This window comes from Pleurodeles waltl, chromosome 9 (assembly GCF_031143425.1).
Source record: "Pleurodeles waltl isolate 20211129_DDA chromosome 9, aPleWal1.hap1.20221129, whole genome shotgun sequence".
NCBI lineage: Eukaryota > Metazoa > Chordata > Amphibia > Caudata > Salamandridae > Pleurodeles > Pleurodeles waltl.
This window is the reverse complement of record NC_090448.1, coordinates 1,080,576,579-1,080,592,598: the sequence shown is the minus strand read 5'-3', so window position 1 is coordinate 1,080,592,598 and position 16,020 is coordinate 1,080,576,579.

Genomic DNA, 16,020 nt, shown 5'->3' with positions numbered 1-16,020 from the left:
AGTCTTCTTGCTACTTTGTTGCAGTTTTTCAGGCGTCCTGGAGCAGTCAGCGGTCGATCCTTGGCAGAAGTCAAAGAGGGAAGTGCAGAGGAACTCTGGTGAGCTCTTGCATTCGTTATCTGGTGATATACCCACAGGAGAGACTCTAAATAGCCCTCTGAGGAGGATTGGCTACAGAGAAAGGTAAGCACCTATCAGGAGGGGTCTTTGACGTCACCTGCTGGCATTGGCCACTCAGAGGTCTCCATTGTGCCCTCACACCTCTGCATTCAAGATGGCAGAGGTCTGGGACACACTGGAAGAGCTCTGGGCACCTCCCCTTGGGAAGTGCTGGTCAGGGGAGTGGTCACTCCCCTTTCCTTTGTCCAGTTTCGCGCCAGAGCAGGGCTGGGGGATCCCTGAACCAGTGTAGGCTGGCTTATGCAGGGAGCGCACCATCTGTGCCCTTCAAAGCATTTCCAGAGGCCAGGGGAGGCAACTCCTCTCAGGCCCTTGACACCTATTTCCAAAGGGAGAGAGGATGTGACACCCTCTCTCAGAGGAAATCCTTTGTCCTGCCTTCCCGGGACTGGGCTGCCCAGGCCCCAGGGGGCAGAAACCTGTCTGAGGGTTGGCAGCAGCAGTAGCTGCAGAGAAAACCACGGAAAGTTACTTTGGCAGTACCCGGGCTCTATGCTGGAGCCCTGGGGATGCATGGAATTGTCCCCCCAATACCAGAATGGTATTGGGGTGACAATTCCATGATCCTCGACATGTTACATGGCCATGTTCAGAGTTACCATGGTGACGCTACATACAGGTATTGACCTATATGTAGTCCACACGTGTAATGGTGACCCCGCACTCACAAAGTCCGGGGAAATTGCCCTGAACAGTGTGGGGGCACCTTGGCTAGTGCCAGGGTGCCCTCACACTAAGTAACTTTGCACCTAACGTTCACTAAGTGTGGGTTAGACATATAGGTGACTTATAAGTTACTTAAGTGCCGTGTAAAATGGCTGTGAAATAACATGGACGTTATTTCACTCAGGGTGTAGTGGCAGTTCTGTGTAAGAATTGTCTGAGCTCCCTATGGGTGGCAAAAGAAAAGCTGCAGGCTATATGGATCTCCTGGAACCCCAATACCCTGGGTACCTTGGTACCATATTCTAGGGAATTATAAGGGTGTTCCAGTGTGTCAATCAGAATTGGTAAAATTAGTCACTAGCCTGCAGTGACAATTTTAAAAGTAGAGAGAGCATAAACACTGAGGTTCTGGTTAGCAGAGCCTTGGTGATAGTTAGGCACCACACAGGGAACACATACAGGGCATACTTTATGAGCACTGGGGTCCTGGCTAGCAGGATCCCAGTGACACAGGCAAAAACAAACATAAATGCAAGTAAAACTGGGGGTAACATGCCAGGCAAGATGGTACTTACCTACAGTCCCCATACTAGCATGTGAATTACAGGGCATTTGTCAAATAGACTTCTTTTTTACACACTGTCTTACATTTGGAAGAAAAAAAGTAGAGAAAGACAAGGGGCAATAACACTTGTTCTAATCTGTGTTCCCCCAAGTCTCCAGATAAAAATGGTATCTCACTTGTGTGGTTAAGCCTAGTGCCCGCAACAGGAAATGCCCCAAAACACAACGTGGACACATCACATTTTTACATTGAAATCTGACGTATTTTCTGGAAAGTGCCTAGCTGTGGATTTTGGCCTCTAGCTCAGCCGGCATCTAGGGAAATCTACCAAACCTGTGCATTTTTGAAAACTACACACCTAGGGGAATTCAGAATGGGGTGATTTGTGGGGCTCTCACCAGGTTCTGTTACCCAGAATCCATTGCAAACCTCAAAATGTGGCAAAAAAATACTTTTTCCTCAGACTTTGGTGCTGCAAAGTTCTGGTATCTGAGAAGAGCCACAAATTTCCTTCCAACCAGCATTCCCCCATGTCTCCTGATAAAAATGGTACCTCACTTGTGTGGGTAGGTCTAGTGCCCGTGTCAGGAACAGGTGTCTGCATGTATGCGGAGGGGGGAGTCAGGGTGCGAGTGATTAGTTGTGTGTATATGTGCATATGTGCAAGCCTGCGTGTGAGTGGGGGTTTCTGTGTATTTGTGCGAGTGAGTGGGGGTGTCTGAGTGGGGGTTTCTGTGTATTTGTGCGAGTGAGTGGGGGTGTCTGTGTGTATGCATGCAGATATGGGGGTGTTTTTATAGAAGTGTGCGTATGAGGGGGTGTTTTTTATGGAAGTGTGCGGATAGGGGTGTGAATGTATGCGTGTGTGGAGGAGGTGGGGGTGTGCATGAATGTGGAGGGGTGGGGGTGTGAATGATTGCAGAGGGGACGCGCATGTGTGAGTGGGGGTGTGTGTATGTCAGTGCAAGAGCAGGTGGGGGTGTTAGTATGGATGTGTTTGGTTGCGTGGGCGGGCGGGTTTTTGGAAGTGTGTGGACGGGTGGGGGTGTGTGTGCATGAGTGTGGACATGTGGGGGGTGCATGTGCTGGCAACAGGAATCCCTGTTACCGCCAGGGTTTTCGTGGGAGGGGGTGACCTCCGCGAAAAGCCTGGCAGTATGATGCCTCCTATTACGGCCGGCAGTCTGAGGCCTGCCGCCAGCCCAGAGGAGCTCACTGCCGACCATGTCAGTGCGACTGCACCGGCGGCCCGGGTGGCATTGTCGATGTTTGACTTCAGCCAAACTGGCCTACTTGTAATGTGGCGGTCTTTACCGGCGGGTCCACGGCGGTAAGACCGCCACACTCATAATGAGGTACTTTATGATGTATGGAATTATTTAAATGCATATTAGTTGTATTTTAATAAAATAAATGTTACATTAGTTTTAAATTCGTAAAATATTATTTATTTATTCATTTATTTACTTTTTACTTTCATTTAACCGGTTCTGTGCCTTGGACGAGATCATCTCGTCCATGGCACAGGGGAACTTGGGGGCGCACCCCCCTCCCCCCCCCCCCAAGTCGGGATGGAAGGGGAAGACCTTCCCCTTCCACCCCCGACCCCCCGTCCACCCCCCCGTGACGTCAGCGCGCGAGCACGCGCTGATTTGTCACAGGGGCCTCCCTAGTCCTAGCAGAGCTTCCAGCGCGATTGAAAAAGAAATGCTAAAGCATTTCTTTTTCAATCACTTGGGAGGCCCGGAGGGGCTTCAAAGGGAAGGAAAAGTATTTCCTTCCCTTTGAAGTCCCTCCGAGGGTTTCAAAAGCAGGATTGCTTGCAATCCGGCTTTTGAAACCCCACTAGACACCAGGGATTTTTTTTTTTTATTGAAACTGACAAAAGGGAGCGACCCCTTGGGCAAGGGTCGCTCCCAGGGGGGGGCATTTTTTTGAGAAGGCCTTTTCTGCCCCCCCTGGGGGCAGAAACCTCTAGGCACCAGGGACCATTTTTTTTATTTTTATGTTTCATTTCTTTTTTTTTTGGTGGGGAGCGACCCCTTAGGCAAGGGTCGCTCCCCTTGGGGGAAAATTATATTTTGGCCATTTCTGACCCCCTTGGGGGCAGATTGGCCTATTTTGATGAGGCCAATCTGCCCCCAAGGGGGGTAGAAACCACTAGACACCAGGGAGTTTTTTCTTTGCGTGAATTTCACGCAAAGGGAGTGACCCCTTAGGCAAGGGTCGCTCCCTGGGGGGGAGGGCAATTTATTTTAGGCCATTTCTGCCCCCCCTGGGGGCAGAAACCTCTAGGCGCCAGGGCAAATTTTTTTTTTGTGTTTTATTTTTTTTTGTTCTTTCTTTTTTTAGAGATGGGGAGCGACCCATCAGGCAAGGGTCGCTCCCCTGGGGGGCATATTGTATTTAGGCCATTTCTGCCCCCCTGGGGGCAGATTGGCCGATTTTAGGTCAATCTGCCCCCAAGGGGGCAGAAACCACTAGGCACCGGGGATTTGTTTTTTGGCGCCAATGTCACGCAGGGGGAGCGACCCCGTAGGCAAGGGTCGCTCCCGGGGGCGGGGGTGGGGGCTGGGGGGGCGAAATTTATTTTAGGCCATTTCTGCCCCCCCTGGGGGCAGTTCGGCCTATTATTAGGCCGAACTGCCCCCGGGGGGGGGGCAGAACCCTCAGGGCACCAGGGCAAATTTTTTTGTTGTGTTTTTTTTTTTGTTTGTTTGTTTTTTTCGAGATGTGGAGCGACCCATCAGGCAAGGGTCGCTCCCCTGGGGGGCAAATTGTATTTAGGCCATTTCTGCCCCCCTTGGGGTAGATTGGCCGATTTTAGGTCAATCTGCCCCCAAGGGGGCAGAAACCACTAGGCACCTGGGATTTGTTTTTTGGCGCCAATGTCACGCAGGGCGAGCGACCCCGTAGGCAAGGGTCGCTCCTGGGGGCGGGGGTGGGGGCTGGGGGGGGCAAATTTATTTTAGGCCATTTCTGCCCCCCCTGGGGGCAGTTCGGCCTATTATTAGGCCGAACTGCCCCCGGGGGGGGCAGAACCCTCAGGGCACCAGGGCAAAATTTTTTGTTGTGTTTTTTTTTTTGTTTGTTTGTTTTTTTCGAGATGGGGAGCGACCCATCAGGCAAGGGTCACTCCCCTGGGGGGCAAATTGTATTTAGGCCATTTCTGCCCCCCTTGGGGTAGATTGGCCGATTTTAGGTCAATCTGCCCCCAAGGGGGCAGAAACCACTAGGCACCTGGGATTTGTTTTTTGGTGCCAATGTCACGCAGGGGGAGCGACCCCGTAGGCAAGGGTCGCTCCTGGGGGCGGGGGTGGGGGCTGGGGGGGCAAATTTATTTTAGGCCATTTCTGCCCCCCCTGGGGGCAGTTCGGCCTATTATTAGGCCGAACTGCCCCCGGGGGGGGGCAGAACCCTCAGGGCACCAGGGCAATTTTTTTTGTTGTGTTTTTTTTTTTTGTTTGTTTGTTTTTTTCGAGATGGGGAGCGACCCATCAGGCAAGGGTCGCTCCCCTGGGGGGGAAATTGTATTTAGGCCATTTCTGCCCCCCTTGGGGCAGATTGGCTGATTTTAGGTCAATCTGCCCCCAAGGGGGCAGAAACCACTAGGCACCGGGGATTTGTTTGCGCCAGTGTCACGCAGGGGAAGCGACCCCGTAGGCAAGGGTCGCTCCCGGGGGGGGGGGGGGAGTTGGGGGGGGCAAATTTATTTTAGGGCATTTCTGCCCCCCCCCCGGGGGCACATCGGCCTATTATTAGACGCTCTAGACGCCAGGGCAAAAAAAAAATTTTTTTTTTTTTTTTTTTTTCTTTTTTTAGAGATGGGGAGCGACCCATCACGCAAGGGTCGCTCCGCTGGGGGGCAAATTGTATTTAGACCATTTCTGCCCCCCTGGGGGCAGATTGGCCGATTTTAGGTCAATCTGCCCCCAAGGGGTCAGAAACCACTAGGCACCTGGGATTTGTTTTTTGGCGCCAATGTCATGCAGGGGGAGCGACCCCGTAGGCAGGGGTTGTTCCCGGGCAGGGGGGGATTGGGGGGTCAAATTTATTTTAGGGCATTTCTGCCCCCCCCCCCCCCTCCCGGGGCCGGCTGAGCTAGAGGCCAAACTCCACAGGTAGGCACTTTGCAAAAAACACCTCTGTTTTCTGTGAAAAAATATGTTCTGTCCACGTTGTGTTTTGGGCCATTTCCTTTCGTGGGCGCTAGGCCTACCCACAGAAGTGAGGTACCATTTTTATCGAGAGACTTAGGGGAATGCTGGGTGGAAGGAAATTTGTGGCTCCTCTCAGATTCCAGAACTTTCTGCCACAGAAATGTGAGGAACATGTGTTTTTTTAGCCAAATTTTGAGGTTTGCAAAGGATTCTGGGTAACAGAACCTGGTCCGAGCCCCGCAAGTCACCCCATCTTGGATTCCCCTAGGTCTCTAGTTTTCAGAAATGCACAGGTTTGGTAGGTTTCCCTAGGTGCCGGCTGAGCTAGAGGCCAAAATCTACAGGTAGGCACTTCGCAAAAAACACCTCTGTTTTCTTCCAAAAATTTTGATGTGTCCACGTTGCGCTTTGGGGTGTTTCCTGTCACGGGCGCTAGGCCTACCCACACAAGTGAGGTATCATTTTTATCGGGAGACTTGGGGGAACGCTGGGTGGAAGGAAATTTGTGGCTCCTCTCAGATTCCAGAACTTTCTGCCACAGAAATGTGAGGAACATGTGTTTTTTTAGCCAAATTTTGAGGTTTGCAAAGGATTCTGGGTAACAGAACCTGGTCCGAGCCCCGCAAGTCACCCCATCTTGGATTCCCCTAGGTCTCTAGTTTTCAGAAATGCACAGGTTTGGTAGGTTTCCCTAGGTGCCGGCTGAGCTAGAGGCCAAAATCTACAGGTAGGCACTTCGCAAAAAACACCTCTGTTTTCTTCCAAAAATGTTTATGTGTCCACGTTGCGCTTTGGGGTGTTTCCTGTCGCGGGCGCTAGGCCTACCCACACAAGTGAGGTATCATTTTTATCGGGAGACTTGGGGGAACGCTGGGTGGAAGGAAATTTGTGGCTCCTCTCAGATTCCAGAACTTTCTGCCACAGAAATGTGAGGAACATGTGTTTTTTTAGCCAAATTTTGAGGTTTGCAAAGGATGCTGGGTAACAGAACCTGGTCCGAGCCCCGCAAGTCACCCCTCCTTGGATTCCCCTAGGTCTCTAGTTTTCAGAAATGCACAGGTTTGGTAGGTTTCCCTAGGTGCCGGCTGAGCTAGAGGCCAAAATCTACAGGTAGGCACTTCGCAAAAAACACCTCTGTTTTCTTCCAAAATTTTGGATGTGTCCACGTTGCGCTTTGGGGTGTTTCCTGTCGCGGGCGCTAGGCCTACCCACGCAAGTGAGGTATCATTTTTATCGGGAGACTTGGGGGAACGCTGGGTGGCAGGAAATTCGTAGCTCCTCCCAGATTCCAGAACTTTCTGCCACAGAAATGTGAGGAACATGTGTTTTTTTTAGCCAAATTTTGAGGTTTGCAAAGGATTCTGGGTAACAGAACCTGGTCCGAGCCCCGCAAGTCACCCCATCTTGGATTCCCCTAGGTCTCTAGTTTTCAGAAATGCACAGGTTTGGTAGGTTTCCCTAGGTGCCGGCTGAGCTAGAGGCCAAAATCTACAGGTAGGCACTTCGTAAAAAACACCTCTGTTTTCTTCTAAAATTTTTGATGCGTCCACGTTGCGCTTTGGGGTGTTTCCTGTCGCGGGCGCTAGGCCTACCCACACAAGTGAGGTATCATTTTTATCGGGAGACTTGGGGGAACGCTGGGTGGAAGGAAATTTGTGGCTCCTCTCAGATTCCAGAACTTTCTGCCACAGAAATGTGAGGAACATGTGTTTTTTTTAGCCAAATTTTGAGGTTTGCAAAGGATTCTGGGTAACAGAACCTGGTCCGAGCCCCGCAAGTCACCCCTCCTTGGATTCCCCTAGGTCTCTAGTTTTCAGAAATGCACAGCTTTGGTAGGTTTCCCTAGGTGCCGGCTGAGCTAGAGGCCAAAATCTACAGGTAGGCACTTCGCAAAAAACACCTCTGTTTTCTTCCAAAAATTTTTATGTGTCCACGTTGCGCTTTGGGGTGTTTCCTGTCGCCGGCGCTAGGCCTACCCACACAAGTGAGGTATCATTTTTATCGGGAGACTTGGGGGAACGCTGGTTGGAAGGAAATTTGTGGCTCCTCTCAGATTCCAGAACTTTCTGCCACAGAAATGTGAGGAACATGTGTTTTTTTAGCCAAATTTTGAGGTTTGCAAAGGATTCTGGGTAACAGAACCTGGTCCGAGCCCCGCAAGTCACCCCTCCTTGGATTCCCCTAGGTCTCTAGTTTTCAGAAATGCACAGGTTTGGTAGGTTTCCCTAGGTGCCGGCTGAGCTAGAGGCCAAAATCTACAGGTTGGCACTTCGCAAAAAACACCTCTGTTTTCTTCCAAAATTTTTGATGTGTCCACGTTGCGCTTTGGGGTGTTTCCTGTCGCCGGCGCTAGGCCTACCCACACAAGTGAGGTATCATTTTTATCGGGAGACTTGGGGGAACATAGATTAGCAAAACAAGTGCTATTGCCCCTTGTCTTTCTCTACATTTTTTCCTTCCAAATATAGGAGAGTGTGTAAAAAAGACATCTATTTGAGAAATTCCCTATAATTCACATGCTAGTATGGTCACCCCGGAATTCAGAGATGTGCAAATAACCACTGCTCCTCAGCACCTTATCTTGTGCCCTTTTTGGAAATGCAAAGGTTTTCTTGATAGCAATTTTTTACTCTTTATATTTCAGCAAATGAATTGCTGTATACCCGGTATAGAATGAAAACGCACTGCACGGTGCAGCTCATTTATTGGCTCTGGGTTCCTCCGGTTCTTGATGAACCTACAAGCCCTATATATCCCCGCAACCAGAGGAGTCCAGCAGACGTAACAGTATATTGCTTTCCATAATCTGACATTGCAGGGAAAAGTTACAGAGTAAAACGTAGAGAAAAATTGATGTTTTTTTCACCTCAATTTCAATATTTTTCTTTTTCAGCTGTTATTTTCTGTAGGAAACCCTTGTAGGATCTACACAAATGACCCCTTGCTGAATTCAGAATTTTGTCTACTTTTCAGAAATGGTTAGGTTTCTGGGATCCAGCATTGGTTTCATGCCCATTCCTGTCACTGACTGGAAGGAGGCTGAAAGCACAAAAAATTGCAAAAATGGGGTATGCCCCAGTAAAATGCCAAAATTGTGTTGAAAAATTGGGTTTTCTGATTCAAGTCTGCCTGTTCCTGAAAGCTAGGAAGCTGCTGAGTTTAGCACTGCAAACCCTTTGTTGATGCCATTTTCAGGGGGAAATCCACAAGCCTTCTTCTGCAGCCACTTTTTCCACTTTTTTTGAAAAAAACGAAATTTTCACTGTATTTTGGCCAATTTCTTGGCCTCCTTCAAGGGAACCCACAAAGTCTGGGTACCTCTAGAATCCCTGGGATGTTGGAAAAAAAGGACGCAAATTTGGCTTGGTTAGTTTATGTGGACAAAAAGTTATGAGGGCCTAAGCGCGAACTGCCCCAAATAGGCAAAAAAAGGCTTGGCACAGGAGGGGGAAAAGGCCTGGCAGCGAAGGGGTTAAAAAAAATAAAATAAACAACCAACTAGAAGATGAGAGTTCCACAGTTGCATAATACATGAATTACAAATAAATACTGCATTTCTCCAGACACTTTAAATTTAAAATGTGGACATTTTCATTTGTACATAAGTTTCTTATTAGAATAATAATCACATAATAATAGCCTCAGGCCCTCTGAGGCATTCATTCATAGTGTTCAAGCGATCCAATTTTGTTCATTAGCTGAAAAAGGTTATTAAAACAAGATAAGATAAAACAAACATTTGTTTAGATAATTTCCTAACATTCATTTTTATTTTTTTATTTATTTTTTTACTATTTTAAATAATTTAACAATATTCGCTGTAGGATTTTAACACTGCCCTGTTGGATCTGAAACGCTGCCACCGGCAAGCAGCATGGTGGCGGGAGCCTGGCGGTGTTTCAAACGTGGCAGTTCAGCCACGTTCGTAATATGGCGGTTTGGACTGCCGTGCCGTTGACAGCAATTACCGCCGCCATGTCGGTCCAGACCGCCAGGTTCATTATGAGGGCCTAAGTCTTCAGGGCTTGATGTAACTGATTTTTTTATATTCTCACAATTTTGGGTAGTTGTTTTTCAGTTGTTTTAGCATACCAGCTCACATATTTCATGAACTTAAAAAGTGCAGAATGGTTTGAATTTACTTTTGGAATGTTTGGTTTGGAATGTTGCACACTGATAAGCATGGGATGTTGCACACCGACTAGCACAAAAAAAGCTAGAGAAGGGAGAGGCATGGTTCGGTGTTATGGAGTTGAGGTACTGAAATAATTATCATATTTTGAAACTGGCATTTTTTTTTTCTCTTACTTCTTTTGCTTTGAATAGTTATGTTGCTTTTTTACATTATATGGTATTCTAGGATTCAAGTTCACTGGGCTGTAATCTCACTGTGCTACAGCTAGGTGTTACTTAAAGGTTTAAGGTTTCTATGGTGGAATACTCTGTGCACAATGCCCTGAACCCACTTTGATGATGGCTGCAAAAATCATCCATGCTTCCTGAGTCGTGATCTATAGCATGATCTCATTACGTGTTTGCCAGTGACAGCATTTACAGATGAATGTGTCTTTTGCACTATCTTCCCAGGGGAGGAGAAGGTGGGAGAGGTTTAAGTGGAAGAAGCGGGCTAAAGGGAGGGAAAGGTGGGAAAAGATCAGAGGCATGAAAAAGGGACGAGTTGGTTGAGAGGAACACAAGAGGAGTGGAAAAAAACAGGATATGGATTTGATAGAAGGAAAGAGAGGGTGCAGTGCTAAGGAGGAGGACAGGAATTGAAGGAGATGGTTGAGAGGAAGGTCCCAATGGAAAATAGGAAGAAGGGCTGGGGCAAAAAAGATAGAAAGTAGGAGGACCCCAGGGAGAGTTCAAAACTAAAAAGCCAGAGGATTAGAATAGAGAAACGTATTTTTAAATAGAACCTAATGCCAACGTTTTACTATTATTACTGTGAATAACAGGTCTTTCTACAACTGTGTCAATCTGTCAACATTAGCAGCATGAGGCATTGAGTTGGCCATCCTGAGTTGCAAACGTATGAGAAGGAGGTAAGACCTGGTAGTTGAAAGCAAGCCAGACAGGCTAAATGCAAGTGAGTGAGGGTGAGATCCTTTGGGCGCAGAAACACTGGGAAGAAGTGGGAGGAAAAGGTGTTGGTGGGAGAAGAGGCTGGGTGGAAATAAATGAGACAAAACTGGATGAAAAAATGGTGGTAAACAGAGATGAGGTATGGTGCGTGAGGTGAGATAAAGGCTGAGACAGGATAAGGACCCTCCTTTTTGCCAGAGAGAGAAAGTCTGAGATGACCTAGTTTATTTTGCATCACAATTACGTAATCTTTAAAGGAAATTATTTTTTATTGACACAAGGACGGCCATGGGTTAGTTCCTTACCCCAACCTGTTCAGACCTACCAATAGGATTCTTCAAACACACACCGATTCTAGGAGAGTTGAGTATGAAAACTAACATAACTATGCCATTTTATGACTGTGGTATTAAATAATCTTTTGGCGATGTGGGGCAGTTCTGAACTTTAATCTAAATGCACTTTTAACTATGGTAGAAAGATAAAGGATTTTTAAATCATTGGGGTTCATACCCATATAGATGAAATATCTACTAGAACATGTGGATGTAAACATTGATCAGCTTAATTATGTATGCTTTAAGGTTCCACCCAAATAACGTAATCCAGAGCACCACTTACAATAAATTACTGAGGGCTAGAAGGTATTGCTCAAGGAAAGTTGTTTTTGTGACAAAAGCAAGTGTGATGAAGAAAAGGTTTGCCCAAAGAGGTATCCAAGAATAAATGAAGATGTGGTAGCGGTAGAGGGATAGACTGTAAAATAGAAGGATTATCATGTACCAAAGGAAGGAGGGACCGCTTCCAGTTATGTTTATTATCACATTTAACATAGGTAGTAAGTAGTTGTTCAAATTGCTTTATAGATTCTGGAATGTATTCATTTTGGACAAAGTTTTACAGGAATATATAGGTACAAGACCATCTGTAACAAATAAAAAGTCTAAACCGATTGGTGGTGTAGGTGCACACAGTAATTTGAAAAGAATAAGAATACACAGCTAACCTCACATTTAAAATGTTATTATATATGCAGTAAATTTCAAGTATGTTAACACTTTATTGGCATTTGTCAAATAATTATAACAATCTTTACACTGCAGTACATTACATTGGTGTTACTCAGCCAGCCGACTTGGACTGCTTTTTTATGGCTTTGTCCCCATTCACAGACCCCTATTTTATTTCTACAGTGTTTGTGGTTGTGCTCCTGCTCCTTCCATCAACCCTATGAGGTGATTGAGAATGAAAAGCCTGGAAAGGGCCTCTCTCACGCCTAAGCTCCAGTTAACTGGGCCTGGATATTTCCCACTTTGCTGAATTCCTCTGGAGGGGGATGCATCTTAGGTCTAGGTGCCCGTTTTTCAATGTTACTGGTTTGGAGCTCTCTTCGCTAGTGCCAAGACGCTCTTGGGCTATTGTGCGCTCTAGACGTTTTGCAAATCAGAGCAATCATATCTGTCCTGCCTTGAGGAATGTGACTTTGCCCCGATGTGGCAGCCCCACAAGTGGGCGCTATGGGCATACAGCACCGACTCACTTCAGACAATGATGCCAACAACTCAGGGCCATTGCCAAAAGGAGTCACAACTGTGGGATCCTCAGTGCAGGCCGGATCAGTTTCACCAGCAATGTCCCCTGGTTTGGTTCAGAAACACTCATACGCAGGTCTTGTAGCCCAGGCCCTTCCAGCCACCTGGTGAGCCACTGGAGTTGTACTACCATGTGATACAGTTGAAATCTGGAACTCCCAGTCAACCTTCCATAGGTAGTCGGTGAAAGGTGGCAGGCGAGACCCTCTGGTGGCCGCTGTCCCAGATTAACTCTCGCAGGAACGAGTCCAGCTGTCTGAACCATGGTACGGGAATCCTTACCGGAAGGTTCGCAAAACAGTAGAGCCAACCTTTGGAGCACACCCAGTGCATGCCATTATGGGTAGTTGGAGCGATCGCCAGAAGGGAATGCAGGATCTCAGGGAGTGCGTCGCCTTTCCCAGATTTCCCTCCTGCAAATTGTCAGCCTCATGAAAAATTTGAAAACCCAGGTATTTGAAGGTGCATTGCACTAGAGGATGTCAGGTGGACAGCCAGTGGAAAAGGGAGCATCGCAGGCCACCAGGAAGACACACCTCATGGCCCCGTTGACCTGGAGGCCAAATAAAGTTCCAAACTCCTCGAGGAGCTGCAAAGCATGGGCTGTGTCCTTGTCCCCATTCTGCAGAAAGATCAACAGGTCATCTGCATAGAGGGAGATGACATGCTCTATCCTTTCCACTGTGAACTCTTTACACCTGCACACCATTTGAAATCAGTTTGCCAGTGGTTCGATAACAATGGCAAAGCGGAGGGGTGACAGTGGGCACTCCTGCCTCGTGCCTCTGAAGATGTCATACGATTCCAAGATGGTGCGTCCCATTTTTCCTTTGCCACAGGCTTTGTGTACAGCAGCTGCATCCATCTGACCCACCCCTCACCCAGTCCCATGTGGAGCATAGCCTTCTTGAGGAAGTCCCACCGCACAGTGCCAAAGGTCTTCTATAGACCCACTGACATGATCATGGCTAGGGGTAGGCTGACTAGTCACGGCTGTAGATTATGTTATACAGTCTGCAGAGATTGAGGGAGGTATTGTGTGCAGGGATTAACCTTGGTAGAACTGAGGGTGTCTCCCCTCGGGGACAACAATCGGGTGACGCGGGTGTCTGCCCTCCAGGTGGATTATCCAGGCCAAGAGTCTCCCTGGCTTCCCCTCCTCTTCATGAGCATGGTTAATGAACTCTTCGTAGTTATGGCATCTAAGGCGATCCAGGGCTGTGTTTTATTGCTCCCTGACTTCCAGCAATCCAGGGAGAGCATATGGGTCTGGGCCTTGTTCATTATCCAACCTATGAAGCATGTCATCAAGGCGTGTGAGCTCGAGGGCTAGTTCCCAGCAGATCCCTACTGCCTGACTCATACAGTACCCCTGCACCACTGCCTTGAAGACCTCCCATTCCACCAGAACGTTCGAGGCAGTCCCTGGCTTCACTGTGAAATATTGCACTCTCTGGTCTTGTAGTGTATCCCGAAAGGCCGCTGTGTGTAGTCACCACGTTGGGATCGTGGGACACTAGTCTACTGGTTGGAATGACAGGCCCTGTTGGCCTCATTGCATCCACTGGAGTCCCTGGATAAGTTACAGGGAGACGGACCCCCCTCCACAGAATTTCCCAGGACCCCTCCACAGGGGGCCCTCCATGTGGTTCCGGGGCCACACCTGGAGGACGCCCCTATATGAGCTTGTCCTCTGTCTGAGTGGTGACGCTCCAGAGGATGCCATCAGCCTGTTCTGGTTCATCGGAGTCCCTTGTGTGTTTGTGATCTGGAGGGTTTTGCCAGTGTTCCCTTACAGGAGGCTCCCCAAGAGCAGCATCCGTGCCTTTGCTGCACCCCCTATCTGCGGAGTCTTGTGCGGGCTCCCCCTTTCCCACCCTGTGGCCTCCAGCCAGACCACCATTCCTCTGGATCCTGGAAAAAGTGGGAGTTGCCGTCAACCATGATGTTCAGCTTTGCTGGGAAAATGAGGGAGTAAGGAAGGCCCTCCTCGCATAGCGCCCTTTTGAGCTCCAAGAATGAGGCTCTTTTGGCCTAGGCAGCCACTGTGAAGTCCGGAATTAGGGTCCCCTGTCTATTACTCACCCTAATGGGGGTATTGTAATAGGGTTTCTTTGTCTTTACAGTGCAACAACTTGGCAACCACTGGAATAGGTGGGCATCCTGGGGCTGCCAGTCGGGCTGGGACCCTGTATGCCCTTTCAAGCGTAAAGAAGGGTGTTATGTGATTCGGTCCATCTCTGATTGCATTTATGTCTCCAGGTAAGGCACCTCTACCAGCCCTCCTCTGTCCCCACCTCAGTCCTCACTGCTATTGCGGGGCGTAGTAATGGAGGGAGGAGGAATCTCTCCTTGATCATCCAACCTTTCTGCTGCAGTGCGCTGCTCCCAGCGCAGACCTTCACGCTGTGGCCAACTCTAGCCCACCAGGTGCCGCTGGGACTCGGCCGTCCCCATCACCAGAGTCAGGTTCCCTTCTGGGGTGAGAGCACCACTCCCACAAATCTGTGTTTACCAGTCAGGCCCCCATCCCCGTTCTCATGCGGGAGCTGTGCGGGCCTCCGAGTTCATTGTGGGCCGCATATGAGGTTGTCCGCCACAGCCTCCAGCTCGTGTATGCTGTCTGGGGTCCAGCCGCATCAGAGGGTGTCACACCCCTCAAACTGTCACACAGTGGCAGCCAGCCTCGCTTGGACCTTGGGGTGTTGATGGCCCCTTAGTAGGTGCGCTGGCATCAGGATTCAGTTAGGTTTGCACAGAGCGCTCCAGTCAAGCATCCGCCATGCTGGCCAGCTAAGCCACACCCCCAATTTCAAGTGTGTTATTATGGTCTGAAAAAAACCAAATTGTCCAACTTCAAACTTTCAAAGTAACTTTCTGAAGTAGACTTTGCTATCCCTGTGTAATTTGATTTTGGTAGGTAGCACGATATGCCCATTGAAAATAAGTGTATTAGAACAGATTTGGACAATAGGGTAGATTCTGTGTATCCTGTAGCTTTTCGTTTTCCAGCAAAACATGGAAATTATCCTTATGGTCGGAATGTCATTTGTTTGCATATGTTCTTCAACACTACCCAGAAAAGTATTCCAGAACTATTACTCAGACAAGCAGAGACAAGTATAACTGTTCATTTGATGATTAAAGGTATTAGAGGTCAGAGCCATTTTAAAGGACTGTATATGTTTTTTTAACATGATGAACTCAAATATATTAGAAGCTTACAGATCTAAAATAACAGGTATTGCTTAAACATTTTGCATTCTGTTCCTGTTATTTAGTGAATGAAACTGAAGCAGGTTGCGTTTTTTTTAATTGTTTTTCATTAGGGGTTTTATTTTGTTTATATATGGTAATTATCGCCTGTTCTCTGTTTTGTTTAGTATTCCTCCCATATGTTTTAATGAGGTAATCCACTGGTGAAATGGGATTTACTAATATTTATGCTCCCAGCTGATATAAGATATGCTAATTAAAATGCAGAACAAAAAAATCAGTTTCATAGGGAGTTTAAAGAATTGTCATTATGAATTATTAAGTATTTTGTAACAGGTGGAGGGGTGTAGTCTGTGGTAGGCTGTTCACTTAAGTAAGTGAACATTCTGATGGATACAACTACCTGTGGATTCCTCACTCATTGAATTTTCCCCCATGCGCCAGCATCCAACGGAAATTTTCTCCTAGCTACTGCACGTCGACGAGGACGTCATAATTGCCCGGCTCCCACGCGACGCCGTCTGACGTCATACGGGCAATAAGAGGTCCTCGCCGG